Source organism: Pristiophorus japonicus, chromosome 27 (assembly GCF_044704955.1).
Source record: "Pristiophorus japonicus isolate sPriJap1 chromosome 27, sPriJap1.hap1, whole genome shotgun sequence".
In the NCBI taxonomy this organism is placed as follows: Eukaryota; Metazoa; Chordata; class Chondrichthyes; family Pristiophoridae; genus Pristiophorus; species Pristiophorus japonicus.
Window position 1 is genome coordinate 22,381,933 of NC_092003.1, and position 15,623 is coordinate 22,397,555.

Below are 15,623 nucleotides of genomic sequence, written 5' to 3' on the forward strand. Positions count from 1 at the left end.
AACTGAAACCAAACATCACGTCAAGATTTGAGAGATTCAGCGGATTCATCAGGATCACCTTATCATCAGCCTTTGGAAAAACACCAATTACAGCGGGGAGAAACAGGACACATGTTCTGTGTATGGATGCACCTTCAACCAATCGTCTACCTGTGAGACTCATGTGCCCAGCTGACTCAACACTGTAAATGTGGGGACAGTGGGAATGGATGCAGATGCGCGTCGGGTGGAAACACATCAGGGAGAGGCCGTTTACCAGCTGAGTGTGGAAAGTGATTCAGTCTCTCATATCACCAACGACATTCGAGGACTTAGATAACAGACTTTCTCCTGTGAATATAAAGCTGGGTTATTGGACCGTGATGTTTTTACTTGTTCATCTTGTTGACTGTAAACCTTTGCCAATTACTTGATGTGATCGGTTTACTAGTACATTTTTCTTTAAATACATTGATTGAGTGGATTCAAATTTAAATTGAAACCAAATTTGCACGATGCTCTATTCACACATCAAAGGTGAGAGAGATGCTGCCAGGAATACGCTAAGTCCTGTAGCTGAAAGGGATTAACAGACTTTGTTTTGTGTTCAGTGATCCCAGGCGTGATAGCTATCCCTACTCTGGACACCAAGGCAAATCGAGGCACGCTGAAGGGTATGGGGAACTGGGACTTGTCCCTGAGAGTAATCAAAGGTCTGAGAACTGAAACAATCTATAGTTAGAAAGGAGAAAAGGACCAAAATGTAACAGGATATCAATTAGGCCCCTCTTATCATGGACATAACAAATATCGACACATTGTATTATTTGAAATATGAAAATATTAAACTCCATCCCAGATTTCGGGGTTAGTAATATCAGCAGAAACAAGTCCCAACTGAGAGAACAAACACGATTCAGTCAGGATGCGATTTACAGCAGTAATAACAGTAGAACCGAATCCCATGCAGTCACTTGTGAACTCGCAATTCAGATGACAGAGTCAATCCCTTCCCACACTTCCCCAGTGTGAACTCGCTGGAGTTTCAGCAGGTTGGATGACTGAGTGAACCCCTGCGCACACACAGAGCAGGTGAACGGCCTCTCTCCGGTATGACTGCGACAATGAATTTCTAGATCAGACGGGAACTGAATCCCTTCCCACAGTCTCCACATTCCCACGGGTTCTCCATGATGCAGGTGTCCTTATGTCTCTCCAGGTTGGACGATCAGTTGAAGTTTCGTCGACACACAGAACACGGGTAGTTTCTCCCCGCTGTGAATGGTGCGATGTTTTTTCAGGCCGTGAAACTCGTTGAAGCTCTTTCCACAGTCAGTGCATTGGAACACTCTCACCCGGCTGTGTGTGTGTTTTTCTAGTCACACTGATGTTTGAAATATTTTCTCACAGACAGAACAGACAAACATTGCTCCTTCCACATACAAAGGCCGATGATGTTCAGCATTTCCAGCTGACATGGTTGCGTTCAGATCAGCACTCGCTGTGCGCAGAGTAAGAATAAAATCGATCAGCTGCTGATTTTCTCTGCTGGTCACTGACCTTTTTGTGCTGGCCCAATACGGTGAGCCTGTGCTGGCCCAATACGGTGAGCCTGTGCTGGCCCAATAGGGTGAGCCTGTGCTGGCCCAATAGGGTGAGACCGGCCTGGCCCAACAGGGTGAACCTGGGCTGGCCCAATAGGGTAAGCCCGGGATGGCCCAATAGGTTGAGACCCGGCTGGCCCAATAGCGTGAGCCTGTGCTGGCCCGATAAGGTGAGCCTGGGCTGGCCCAATAAGCTGAGCCCGGGCTGTCCCAATAGGATTAGCCAGTATTGGCCCAATAGGGTGAGCCTGGGCTGGCCCAATAGGATCAGCCTGGGCTGGCTCAATAGGATCAGCCGGGCTGACCGAATAGGGTGAACCTGGGATGGCCCAATAGGATGAGCCATGGCTGGCCCAATAGGGTGAGCCTGGGCTGGCCCAATAGTGTGACCCTGTGCTGGCCCAATAGGGTGAGCCTGGGCTGGCCCAATAGGTTGAGCCCGGGCCCAGAGACGCCAGACAACAATCAGAATAACAAGACTTCCTTTCAGGGGTCACTGACCTGGGCACAAACATGTGACCAATCAAACCGATAGACACCCTGAAGCCCCGCCCACACTTTGTCCCTGCACAAAGGGCCGCGCATGTGCCGTGAGCCCCGCCTTGACCAAGATGGCGGTAGCTGAGCCCGCTCCGCTGGGCGCCCAGCCCAAGATGGAGGCCATTGAGCCTCCTCCCACTGGCGGGGAGAACAGTTACGGCCAAGAAAGGCGCCAAGTGTCCACCTGTGTCTGCACCCACTCCTCCCCCAGTGTCTGCACCTACCCTCCCCCAGTGTCTGCCCCCACTCCTCCCCCAGTGTCTGCACTTACCCTCCCCCAGTGTCTGCATCCAACCGCCCCCAGTGTTGGCAGCCAACCTTCTCCCAGTGTCTGCACCCACCCCTTCCCCAGTGTCTTCAACCATCCCACCTGCAGTGTCTGCACCCACCCCTCCCCAGTGTCGGCACCCACCACTCCCCCTGGGTCTGCACCCACCTCTTCCCCAGTGTCGGCACCCACCCCTCCCCCAGTGTCGCCACCCACACTTCCCCAGTGTCTGCACCCACCCCTCCCCCAGTGTCTGCACCCATCCTTACCCCAGTGTCGGCACCCACCCCACCCCAATGTCTGCACCCACCCCTCCCCCAGTGTCTACACTCACCCCTCCCCAGTGTCTGCATCCACCCTCCCCCAGTGTCTGCACCCACCCCTCCCCGAGTTTCAGCAGCCACCCCTCCCCCCCAATGAGTAACCTACAGGATTATGGACAGAAGAGCGGAGGTTTGTGATTAAGCACAGCCGCTGTGTCAAAGAGCCAGCAGAGGCACAATGTGCCTTCGGCTGGAACTTGGTTTTTGAGGAGACCTGTCCTCTGTGGCATTTGAATTCAAAATGGATCGTATTACAACTTGGAAATCCTTGGGCGGTTCCAGTTACACATTCCAGATGAACTACAGGGTATGGCTTATCCTCTAAGGCGACCAATTAGCAATAGATCATGTGATAATGGAGAGCCAATCAGAGAAATGGCTGCCTTTTTCAGTTAGTACAAATAAATGCATCAGTCAGAAAATGGCTCCCGCCAAGAAGACCAAGGCCCCCCAAAAGACCAACGCTGTAATGTTAAACGTAAAAGCCTAAGAAAGCAGCTAGAAGTCCCAGAAAGAAGTAAAATTAAAAATCGCAACTTGTAAACACCTGACGCGAAACGCCCTTTTCAGAGCCACCAAAGCCTCTCCAGAAGGAGCGGAGACCGCATTAAATTTACACCTGTCCCACGGCCGGGCTCCTTCTCCACAGAAATATTATTAAAGCCAAGGAAGTGGCATACAAATTGGCCAGAAATAGCAGTGAACCCGGGGACTGGGTGAAATTTAGAACTCAGCAGAGGAGGACAAAGGGTTTGATTAGGGCAGGGAAAATGGAGTATAAGAAGAAGCTTGCAGGGAACATTAAGACGGATTGCAAAAGTTTCTATAGATATGTAAAGAGAAAAAGCTTAGTAAAGACAAACGTAGGTGCCCTGCAGTCAGAATCAGGGGAAGTCATAACGGGGAACAAGGAAATGGCGGACCAATTGAACAAGTACTTTGGTTCGGTATTCACGAAGGAGGACACGAACAACCTTCCGGTTATAAAAGGGGTCGGGGGGTCTAGTAAGGAGGAGGAACTGAGGGAAATCCTTATTAGCTGGGAAATTGTGTTGGGGAAATTGATGGGATTGAAGGCCGATAAATCCCCAGGGCCTGATGGACTGCATCCCAGAGTACTTAAGGAGGTGGCCTTGGAAATAGTGGATGCGTTGACAGTCATTTTCCAACATTCCATTGACTCTGGATCAGTTCCTTTGGAGTGGAGGGTAGCCAATATAACCCCACTTTTTAAAAAAGGAGGGAGAGAGAAAACAGGGAATTATAGACCGGTCAGCCTGACATCGGTAGTGGGTAAAATGATGGAATCAATTATTAAGGATGTCATAGCAGTGCATTTGGAAAGAGGTGACATGATAGGTCCAAGTCAGCATGGATTTGTGAAAGGGAAATCATGCTTGACAAATCTTCTGGAATTTTTTGAGGATGTTTCCAGTAGAGTGGATAAGGGAGAACCAGTTGATGTGGTATATTTGGACTTTCAGAAGGCGTTCGACAAGGTCCCACACAAGAGATTGATGTGCAAAGTTAGAGCACATGGGATTGGGGGTAGTGTACTGACATGGATTGAGAACTGGTTGTCAGACAGGAAGCAAAGAGTAGGAGTAAATGGGTACTTTTCAGAATGGCAGGCAGTGACTAGTGGGGTACCGCAAGGTTCCGTGCTGGGGCCCCAGCTGTTTACACTGATCATTAATGATTTAGATGAGGGGATTAAATGTAGTATCTCCAAATTTGCGGATGACACTAAGTTGGGTGGCAGTGTGAGCTGCGAGGAGGATGCTGTGATGCTGCAGAGCGACTTGGATAGGTTAGGTGAGTGGGCAAATGCATGGCAGATGAAGTATAATGTGGATAAATGTGAGGTTATCCACTTTGGTGGTAAAAACAGAGAGACAGACTATTATCTGAATGGTGACAGATTAGGAAAAGGGGAGGTGCAAAGAGACCTGGGTGTCATGGTACATCAGTCATTCAAGGTTGGCATGCAGGTGCAGCAGGCGGTTAAGAAAGCAAATGGCATGTTGGCCTTCATAGCAAGGGGATTTGAATACAGGGGCAGGGAGGTGTTGCTACAGTTGTACAGGGCATTGGTGAGGCCACACCTGGAGTATTGTGTACAGTTTTGGTCTCCTAACCTGAGGAAGGACATTCTTGCTATTGAGGGAGTGCAGCGAAGGTTCACCAGACTGATTCCCGGGATGGCGGGACTGACCTATCAAGAAAGACTGGATCAACTGGGCTTGTATTCACTGGAGTTCAGAAGAATGAGAGGGGACCTCATAGAAACATTTAAAATTCTGACGGGGTTAGACAGGTTAGATGCAGGAAGAATGTTCCCAATGTTGGGGAAGTCCAGAACCAGAGGTCACAGTCTAAGGATAAGGGGTAAGCCATTTAGGACCGAGATGCAGAGGAACTTCTTCACCCAGAGAGTGGTGAACCTGTGGAATTCTCTACCACAGAAAGTTGTTGAGGCCAATTCACTAAATATATTCAAAAAGGAGTTAGATGAGGTCCTTACTACTCGGGGGATCAAGGGGTATGGCGAGAAAGCAGGAATGGGGTACTGAAGTTGAATGTTCAGCCATGAACTCATTGAATGGCGGTGCAGGCTAGAAGGGCCGAATGGCATACTCCTGCACTTATTTTCTATGTTTCTATGTTTCTATGTTTCCGAATGGCCCAATTCTATGCCTTATATCCCATGTAATTTTGGAGTCTCCGTGTAAATGATCCCTGGATTTGATGCCTCAGTGTTACTGCTCCCTGAATTTCTTGTCACGGTATTAATAATCCCTCAATTTGGTGTCACAATGCAATTAATCCTGGATTTGACGTCTCATTGTAACTAGTCCCTGGATTTGGTGTTACGGTATGTGTCCCTGGATTTGATGCCTCAGTTTAAGGGGTCCCTGGATTTGATGACTTCGTGTAAGTGGTCCCTAGATTTGGAGTCACACTCTATGATGCCCCTGGATTTCATGTCACAATGTAGGTGGTCTCTGGATTTCGTGTCACAATGTAAGTGGATCCTGGATTTGGTATCAACAGCACCTCGTCGCTGGGACTGAGGGCAAACCCGCAAAACCAGCAGCGCTTTCAGCACAGAATGATACCACATTAGTTCACCAGAAACAGCCCAGAGCCTGCAAGGAACTGCAGCCCCACGTGTCTAACTTCAGTGAAACACACGATAAAATCATTTTAAAGGAAAAATAAACCCCATCTTAGTTGAACGGAGGTGATTAATGGGCAGTAAATCTCCCTCGCTCATACACCTCTTCACCCCTATTCTCCAACCCCTCACTCCAACTCCTCCATCACCCCATTTCTCTCACATCCTCATCCCAATTCCTCTTTCACCCCACTCTCCAAACATCTCACCCCAACACCTCCCTCAGCCCTACTCTCCAAACCCCTCACCCCGACACCTCGCTCATCCCTACTATCCAAACCCCTCACCCAACTCCTCTTTCACACCTACAATTTCATTTTTAACATCACTTACTCAAGTCATCCTCACTGGAGGTAAATCTGAGGAGCTTCTGTGTGATGGTGAGGTGATCACTGGGCAAAAAAATACAGGGACTGGTGGGGGGGGCTGCTCATTACCCTCGGTGAGATTTAATCCCCTTTCCCACTGAATAGTGCGGACATGCATGATCACCTTGGTAACGTAATGGTCAGTGTGACATCATTTTATAAACAAGAGCGCACAAGACAATGGGTCATCAATTAATGGTAAAGGGATTAAACGCTCTGCAATTACATTGTAAATAATAGGAAATAAAATGCTGGAAAATAGCTGATGACGATAATAACTTATCTCTGTGGTATTGACTAGCAAACATTAGAATGATGTGTTTTATTTACACACACAGACAAAGATAGATAATTGCAAAGACCTATTGTGCACACTTTTCAGTTGTTGTGCTTAGCCTGAAGCGAATTATTTCGTAGGATTTTAGGACTCTGCGGGAGCCCATCCGGCAGTGCTTGCTGCGTCAGGATATAAAGAGACCGCCCGCTGTTGCTCCTCCCACTGCCTGGGGAAATGAAGCAGGTATTTAAAGGGACAGGGTCTCCCTTTTCTCTGTCTATTTATACTTTTAGGAACAGTCCAGCTTACCTCGGAGTGTCGGAGAACTTCATGAACTGAGCTCCCATTAACAGTCGCTCCTTTCTGCACTGTGCAGTGATTGTAAAGCTGCCTATTTCAGTGATTTGCGTCTTTCTAAAATGTCTCATTGTTTCTATCATCCATTTGACTTGCTTGTCTAATTTGGAAAGTTTTCAGAATTGTGCAGTGCGATGAAAGTTTTTTTAAAGGTGGAGTAAAATGCATTTCAAAATATTCTTTCTAACCCTCCCCCAACCCCCCAAATTTTAAAACACACTGCAATACTGACTGGGAAGGTCCCAAGTTCGATCCTTTATCTGGGCTGTTAGTTGATCTCAGCCAAGGCAGCAGCTCAGGGGTTATAATTGTCCCACTGGGCTAAATATGAGTAAAAATTAACCACTGCCCCTGCTTTTGATATCGATCCAGTGACATCAACTGGGAAGTGTGTGGATGTCATTTGAGGGCAGGTTTGAACTTGGCTCTGATGCCTACCACAGTGAAAATCCCGCTGGCACTCACTGAGTCGATTGATGGTGAGGCACCAGAGTTTCAGAAATGTGTGTGGAATTGCACCCAGCCAGATTCAGCACTTTCTGGAGAAAACAACTCGCCGACGATGAAATGAATGTTGAATTTAGACTGTAAGGATGGAGGGAGAGTGTCTAAAATAAGGGATTTACAGCTTAGGAGGGGACAGAATGTTCTATAGAATCTAGAATTGTCTGTTCTGAACTTCTATCCTGTACTTAAAGTAAACTTTTGTAACCTCCATTTGCAGGGTATTAGAAGGGGAGGATCTGCAGCTGGGAAACTCAAAACAAACATCGCGTCAAGATTTGAGAGAGTCACCTGATTCATCAGGATCACCTTATCATCAGGCTTTGGAAAAACACCAATCACAGCGGTGAGAAACAGGACACATGTTCTGTGTGTGGATGCACCTGCAACCAATCGTCTAGCTGTGAGACTCGTGTGCCCAGCTGACTCAACACTGTAAATGTGGGGACAGTGGGAATAGATGCAGATGCGCGTCGGGTGGAAACACATCAGAGAGAGGCCATTTACCAGCTGAGTGTGGAAAGTGATTCAGTCTCTCATATCACCAACTGACATTCGAGAACTTAGAAAACAAACTTTCTCCTGTGAATATAGAGCTGTGTTATTGGGCCGTGATGTTTTTACTTGTTCATCTTGTTGACTGTAAACCTTTGCCAATTATTTGATGTGATCGGTTTACTTGCACATTTTTTTTAAGATATATTTAGCGAGTGGAATCAAATTCAAATTGAAAGCGTGATGCTCTATTCACACGTCGAATGTGAGAGATATGCTGTGGGTACACGCTACGTCCTGTAGCTGAAAGTTATTAACAGACTGTTTTTTTTGCTTAGTGATCCCAGGCGTGTTAGCTATACGTATCCTGGACATCAAGGCAAAGAGAGGCACTCTGGATGGTATGGGGAACTAGGACTTGTCCCTGTGAGTAACCAAAAGCATGAGAACTGAAACAATCTAGAGTTAGAAAGGAGAAAAGACGCAACATGAAGCAATCAGTGACAGGATATCAATTAGTCTCTTCTTATCATGGAGATATCAAATATCGACACACTGTGTTATTTGAAATATCAAAATATTAAACTCCAGCCCAATTATAGAGGTTATTAACATCAGCAGAAACAAGTCCCAACTGACAGAACGAATACGAGTCAGTCAGGATGTGATTAACAGCAGTAATAACAACATAACTCAACCCATGCAATCACTTGTTAACTCGCAATTCAGATGACTGAGTGAATCGCTTCCCACGCTTCCCCACTGTGAACTCGCTGGAATTTCAGCAGGTTGGATGACTGAGTGAAACCCTGCCCACACACAGAGGAGGTGAACGGCCTCTCCCCGGTGTGACTGCGACGATGCATTTCTAGATCAGACAGGGAATGGAATCACAGTATCCGTATTCCAATGGTTTCTCCATGATACAGGTGTCCTTGTGTCTCTCCAGGTTGGACGATCAGTTGAAGTTTCGTCGACACACAGAACACGTGTAGTGTCTCCCCGCTGTGAATAGTGCGATGTTTTTCCAGGCTGTGCAACTGGTTGAAGCTCTTTCCATAGTCAGTGCACTGGAACATTCTCACTCGGATGTATGTGTGTTTTTCCAGTCACACTGATGTTTGAAATATTTTCTCACAGACAGAACAGACAAACATTGCTTCTTCCACAGTCAAAGGCCAACGATGTTCATCATTTCCAGCTTACATGTTCGGGTTCAGACCTGCACCCGCTGTGTGCAAAGTGAGAATAAAATCAATCAGATGCTGATTTTCTCTGCTGGTCACTGGGCCTTTTGTGCTGGCCCAATAGGGTGAGCCTGTGCTGGCCCAATAGGATGAGCCTGTGCTGGCCCAATAGGGTGAGCCTGTGCTGGCCAAGTAGGATGAGCCTGGGCTGGCCCAATAGGGTGAGCCTGTGCTGGCCAGATAGGATGAGCCTGGGCTGACCCAATAGGGTGAGCCTGTGCTGGCCCAATAGGGTGAGTTTCTGCTGCACAATAGGTTGAGCCTGGGCTCGCCCAATAGGGTGAGCCTGTGCTGGCCCAATAGGATCAGCCTGGGCTGGCCCAATAGGGTGAGCCTGTGCTGGCCAAGTAGGATGAGCCTGGGCTGGCCCAATAGGGTGAGCCTGTGCTGGCCAGATAGGATGAGCCTGGGCTGACCCAATAGGGTGAGCCTGTGCTGGCCCAATAGGGTGAGTTTCTGCTGCACAATAGGTTGAGCCTGGGCTCGCCCAATAGGGTGAGCCTGTGCTGGCCCAATAGGATCAGCCTGGGCTGGCCAAATGGGGTGAGCCTGGGCTGACCCAATAGGATGAGCCTGTGCTGGCACTATAGGATGAGCCTGGGCTGGCCTGTGCTGGCCCAATAGGGTGAGCCTGTACTGGCCCGATAGGGAGAGCCTGTGCTGGCCCGATAGTGTGAGCCTGTGCTGGCCCAATAGGGTGAGTTTCTGCTGCACAATAGATTGAGCTTGGGCTCGCCCAATAGGTTAAGCCTGGGCTGGCCCGATACTGTGAGCGTGGGCTGGCCCGTTAGGGTGATCTGGCCCAAAAGGTGAGATCGGGCTGGCCCATATGTTGAGCCTGGGTAGGCCCTACAGGGTGAGCCCGGGCTGGCTCAACAGGATGAGTCCAGGCCCAAAGTCACCAGACAACAATGAGAACAACAAGACGCCCTTTCAGGGACGCACAAACATGTGACCAGTCATACTGACAGCCACCCTGAAGCCCCGCCCACACTTTGTCCCTGCACAAAGGGCCGCAAATGGACTGCGAGACCCGTCCTGACCAAGATGGTGTCCGCTGAGCACGCTCCTCTGGGTGCCCTGCCCAAGATGGTGGCGACTGAGCACGCACCCACTGGCGGGGAAAACAGTTTCTGCCAAGAAAGGCGTCAAGAAAGCGGTCACCAAAACGCCACAGAAGGGCGGCAAGAAGCGCAAAAAATCGAGGAAGGAGAATTACTCCATCTACATCTACAAAGTGATGAAGCAGATTCACCCCGACACCGGCAGCTCCTCCAAGGCCATGGGCATCATGAACTCGGTTGTGAACAATATTTTGGAGCGCATCGCGGGTGAGGCTTCCCGCTTGGCCCATTACATCAAGCACCGCACCATCAGCTCCCGGGAGATCCAGACCGCCGTGCGCCTGTTGCTGCCTGGGGAGCTGCCCAAGCACGCCGTGTCGGAAGGGACAAAGGCAGTGACTAAGTCCACCAGCTCCAAGTAAAACTGCGCACTGTCCTGAGAGATCAAACCCCAAAACATGAGCCACCACAACCTCACGGAATGAGCTACACAAATCTTTTAAATCGATTTACAGTAATTATTTCCCAAGCAAGTGTGTTTGACAACCTTTGAAGTTCCAGCTGTAGATTTGGTTTAGAATTCTCAGATAAGCAGCTTCACTGTCCGGATGGACCTTAGCGTTGCTGTTGAATTTCCTACCAAACTACAAACACGGTCCCTGCTCGCGCTTTCCCTTTGCTCTCAGACTCGTTCATTTACACCGCCTCTCGATGAATTAAGAGCTTGTTTTAGGGGTGAGACCAAGTACTTTAGCCATCTCGTTCTCTCTCATGCCCCTTTTAATTTAAAAAGATTCTTCTTAGGGGTCAAACCATTTATTAACCCGACACTCACCGCAATGTAACAACTCAGAATGGGAGTTCTTACAGAGACCAGAACCGGGGCAGTTTGAACACTCTGTCCCTCTTCTCTTTTCATAGAGGACTCCCAGTTCTGCTCTCATTCCTGCCTTTCTGGGGGATCGATCGATAATCTATGAAAGCCCATTTTTAGAAAGATTGAGCTGGAAAATGTCCCTTTACAGAATCAGTGGGGATTGATTCCCGCCCATTACAGATAGTTTGAAATAAAATTTAATCCTGATTGTAACAGCCAGGAATTTGCAAGGGAAGTATGGAATAAGCCAAAATGAATTAAAACGTGTTGCGAAATCTTTGACTAATCTTGACTTTATTAACATAATCCGCTATTTCTTGGTGTTTTTTTTTAAATTAAAAATACGTTAGTTGGAGATAGTAATTGGTCATTGGGAAAGTTCCCAGGTGTTTCAATGAAGGAGCTAATATTCCAGATTACGAACTACATCCTGAAGGGTGGAAGATGCCCGTGCGTGGATTAATTTAACGTGTGGTGGCCATTGCACACCAGCCACCACACGGGCTTGACAGAACTAGGTCTTGGTCCAATGGCAACGATTACCCAAGACGACAGGAGACCAGCTCTGCTGCACGGACCAAGTGTGCACACATATCACAGTGTGGGCTGGCCCGTGCTGCCCCTGGGCCTTCGCCTCTTCTGGGCCCCTAACTCACGCCTCTCCCGGTCCCGATCACATGCATCTACAATCTCTGGCCGCTCCTTTGTCCCTCCTGCTGTACCTGCCCGCACTGCAATCAGCGACCTGGCTTCGCAGCAGCAAGCGCTTCTCCCTGCAGTGGCACGCCGCCGCACGTTGCTCCATCTAATGGTCCCGGCCTGCTGATATACGATATAAGAAAGGCAGATGTGGGAGGAGTTTCTCATTCTTTCTCTGAACGTGTGGATTGTGGAAATGTTTGGAAGAGGAAAAACCGGCGGTAAAGCTCGGGCCAAGGCCAAGTCTCGCTCCTCCCGGGCCGGACTGCAGTTCCCTGTGGGCCGTGTACACAGGCTCCTGCGGAAGGCGAACTACGCTGAGCGTGTGGGTGCCGGGGCCCCGGTCTACATGGCTGCTGTGCTCGAGTATCTGACCGGCTGAAATCCTGTAGCTGGGCGGCCACGCGGCCATCGACAACAAGAAGACCCGCCTCATCCCCAGACACCTGCAGCTGGCCATCCGCAACGACCAGGAGCTCAACAAGCTGCTGGGAAAGGTGACCATCGCTCAGGGCGGGGTGCAGCCTAATATCCAGGCTGTGCTGCTGCCCAAGGAAACCACCAGTGCGTCCCAGAGCAAGTAAAGCGGACAGGATTCAATCTAATAACTCAAAGGCTCTTTTCAAAGTCACTAACAATATCTGTGAAAGGGCTAGTTACTGTTCTATGCATCTCAGTTGTCCCAGATGTAATTTAACAAATTATATCTCTGTAATTACGCCGAGAGTTTCTTGATCAGAAATTAACCTCTAATATTCTCAGTTATAAATGTGATGAAAATGTAGGAATCTAGATCGCCAAACACTGCAGTGGATCTTCAGATCATTGAATCAATATTGAGAGGAACTGGCTTCAGGGAAGCACAACCGACAGGAACTGACCGTGAGACCGCCCGTCATTGAGCACGTTGTTGGGAGAGCCGAATATGAACGGATGTTAAGAGCCGGATATAAAGGGAATGAACGGTTAATGGGCTCACCGTCCATTATTGGGGAAGTAATTCCATAGGCTGAAGGATATCCATCCTGAACACAGTGATACATGGAGACTTTTCGCCGTTGAATTTGCATACAGGAGGAAACCAGAATTACAGCTCTGGTTAATTCAAAATATTACAAACAGTATCCCACTTGTCCCCCCATTAAGAGCGGTGTTAAAGGTGAGACACAGAATTTAGATATGTGCAGTGTGACCAGTTCACTAGCAGATCTCCCACTGATAGTTTCCGCCCACATTGGGCGTGTGCTGTCGGTATAGTAGGGCATACCACTCACATTTAAACCTGGATGAAACCCTGTCATTCTAAACTGTGAGGGACCGCCCCCAAGCAGTGATTGGCTGGCGCCAGACACCTATCCAGCTTCAACCCCATCAGATATGAGGGAGCGAAGTGGTGCAAAGTACTGGCCTCCGATTTGCTGAGCTGGGATTGTGCATCATTTTCAAAAATCTGCCAATTTCACTGCAGGAGTGACCGATTTGACAAAAAAAAGAACATTTTATCAATATAGAGAGAAGAGGCTACTTTGCCCGTCTAACCCTTCCTCCCACAGATCTTCGGGACCCCTCACAGTATTAACTGGCTCTTCAGGTTATGCCTGCTTGTTCTGGTCTCCACAATCCGAGGAAATTGTATCTACCACATCAACACCTTTCATCATCATTAACCTACCAATTAGTCCACCCTCCTTCTATACTTCCTATGTTTCCTGCCATCATCATTGAAAGCTAGAGCGCCGATTATGCTCTCGAAGTCGAGCAAGGCCATATAGTTATTCAGAGTATAAAGTAGGCGCTCTCTACTCCACACCCAGTGCAACTTTGTACTAAAATACCAAAACCGAACACAACGTGAATCCACACTCTATCCCCGGTCCCAGGTCACTGCTCTCTCTGTGAGGCGGTGGGTGGCTGTTGTGTCCGGCACGAAAGCGTTGAGTTTTTCAGTCACCGAATCCATAGAGAGTTTCAGAGTGCATACCACATCCAGGAGAGTGACTAGCTTGCCCTCGGCGTGCTCGGTGTAGGTGATCGGGTCCCTGATCACATTCCCCAGGAAAACCTTCAGCACCCTGCGAGTCTCCTCGTAGATCAGACCCGAGATCCGCTGCAGCTTCTCACACTGTCTCTGCCAGACATCCTCGTCTCTTCATTTGTGACTGATTTCTGTGGAGAGCCCTTAACGTGACGAGTAGTTCACAGCTGAACATGTTGCAGCTGAGGCACAGGACACAGTACCTTTGCCGTTTTGCTTGAGCAGTTGCATCTGTGTGCCAGCTGGGAGTGCCTTTGAGCAGCAATGCATGAAAAAAGCCAGCACTCTCAGGCAAAACCTCAGATTTAGAAACATAGAAATATAGAAAATAGGTGCAGGAGTAGGCCATTCGGCCATTCGAGCCTGCACCGCCATTCAATGAGTCAATGGCTGAACATGCAACTTCAGTACCCCATTCCTGCTTTCTCGCGATACCCCTTGATCCCCCCAGTAGTAAGGACTTCATCTAACTCCTTTTTGAATATATTTAGTGAATTTGCCTCAACAACTTTCTGTTGTAGAGAATTAGACAGGTTCACCACTCTCTGGGTGAAGAAGTTTCTCCTCATCTCGGTCCTAAATGGCTTATCCCTTATCCTTAGACTGTGAACCCCTGGTTCTGGACTTCCCCAACATTGGGAACATTCTTCCTGCATCTAACCTGTCTAAACACATCAGATTTTTAAACATTTCAATGGGATCCCCTCTCATTCTTCTGAATTCCAGTGAATACAAGCCCAGTTGATCCAGTCTTTCTTGATATGTCAGTCCCGCCATCCTGGGAATCAGTCTGGTGAACCTTCGCTGCACTCCCTCAATAGCAAGAATGTCTTTCCTCAAGTTAGGAGACCAAAACTGTACACAATACTCCAAGTGTGGCATCGCCAAGGCCCTGTACAACTGTAATAACACCTCGCTACCCCTGTACTCAAATCCCCTCGCTATGAAGGCCAACATGCCATTTGCTTTCTTAACTGCCTGCTGCACCTGCATGCCAACCTTCAATGACTGATGTACCATGACACCCAGGTCTCGTTGCACCTCCCCTTTTCCTAATCTGTCACCATTCAGATAATAGTCTGTCTCTCTGTTTTTACCACCAAAGTGGATAAACTCACATTTATCCAGATTATACTTCATCTGCCATGCATTTGCCCACTCACCTAACGTATCCAAGTCACACTGCAGCCTCATAGTATCCTCCTCGCAGCTCACACTGCCACCCAACTTAGTGTCATCCGGAAATTTGGAGATACTACATTTAATCCCCTCATCTAAATTATTAATGTACAATGTAAACAGCTGGGACCCCAGCACAGAATCTTGCGGTACCCCACTAGTCACTGCCTGCCATTCTGAAAAGTACCTATTTACTCCTATTCTTTGCTTCCTGTCTGCCAACCAGTTCTCAATCCACGTCAGCACACTACCCCCAATCCCATGTGCTTTAACTTTGCACATTAATCTCTTGTGTGGGACCTTGTCGAAAGCATTATGAAAGTCCAAATACACCACATCAACTGGTTCTCCCTTGTCCACTCTACTGGAAACATCCTCAAAAAATTCCAGAAGATTTGTCAAGCATGATTTCCCTTTCACAAATCCATGCTGACTTGGACCTATCATGTCACTTCTTTCCAAATGCGCTGCTATGACATCCTTAATAATTGATTCCATCATTTTACCCACTACTGATGTCAGGCTGAGCAGCCTATAATTCCCTGTTTTTTCTTTCCCTCCTTTTTTAAAAAGTGGGGTTACATTGGCTACCCTCCACTCCATAGGAACTGATCCAGAGTCGATGGAAT

At 48.2% G+C, this 15,623-nt stretch overlaps 2 pseudogenes; both read left to right on the forward strand.

Moving 5' to 3' along the window:
• Positions 1 to 15,623, forward strand: part of LOC139239490 (zinc finger protein 84-like) — a 219,205-nt pseudogene that overhangs the window by 41,586 nt on the left and 161,996 nt on the right.
• Positions 11,977 to 12,364, forward strand: LOC139239380 (histone H2A type 2-A-like; annotated as a pseudogene).